Source organism: Ambystoma mexicanum, chromosome 7q, assembly GCF_040938575.1.
Source record: "Ambystoma mexicanum isolate Mex_15411 chromosome 7q, UKY_AmexF1_1, whole genome shotgun sequence".
Classification (NCBI taxonomy): domain Eukaryota; kingdom Metazoa; phylum Chordata; class Amphibia; order Caudata; family Ambystomatidae; genus Ambystoma; species Ambystoma mexicanum.
In genome coordinates, this window is record NC_090941.1 from 273,334,338 (window position 1) to 273,334,909 (window position 572).

Consider the following 572-nt stretch of genomic DNA (forward strand, 5'->3'; position numbering starts at 1 on the left):
CAGGCGAGGCGTCGCGCATAAAATAACTTCTTTCTTCCAGCTTGAAGGCACGATGGATCCGGAATTCAGGTAAGGAACAAAGGTATTGCTCTTGTTCTAACCTTTTCTCCTTCTTTCTCCCTTTTTCTAGGAGCTCCAGACTCGAGGCGGGCGTGGGAGAAGACTGGATGCAGACTTGCAGGCACGGTGAGCATTCCGCTGCTGGATGCAGAATAATGCGAAGCGTGTGCTGCTCTTCGGGTGTGGTTTAAATAGCCGCCAAAGTAGTCCCAGGTAATTATTCCTCCCCAGCCCCACCCTAGTAAAAAAATAGTCTCTAGGTAAAGTAGTCCCTTCCAAGCCTCTTTAGGCTTGGAGCTCTTGCAGCATGGTTTGCATCAGGTGAGTTTGCAGCATGGTCTGCATCAGGTAAGTTTTAATCTATGAGCCTGGCGCCTATGGCGCCAGGACTGACTCTCCATATAATCCTGGCGCCATAGGCACCAGGACTGCACCCAAATAGCCCCTAGTAGGGGTTGTTGGTCTTGCTTAGAATAACATGATGCCTGCTTCCGGGTTTGCTGGACTTGGTC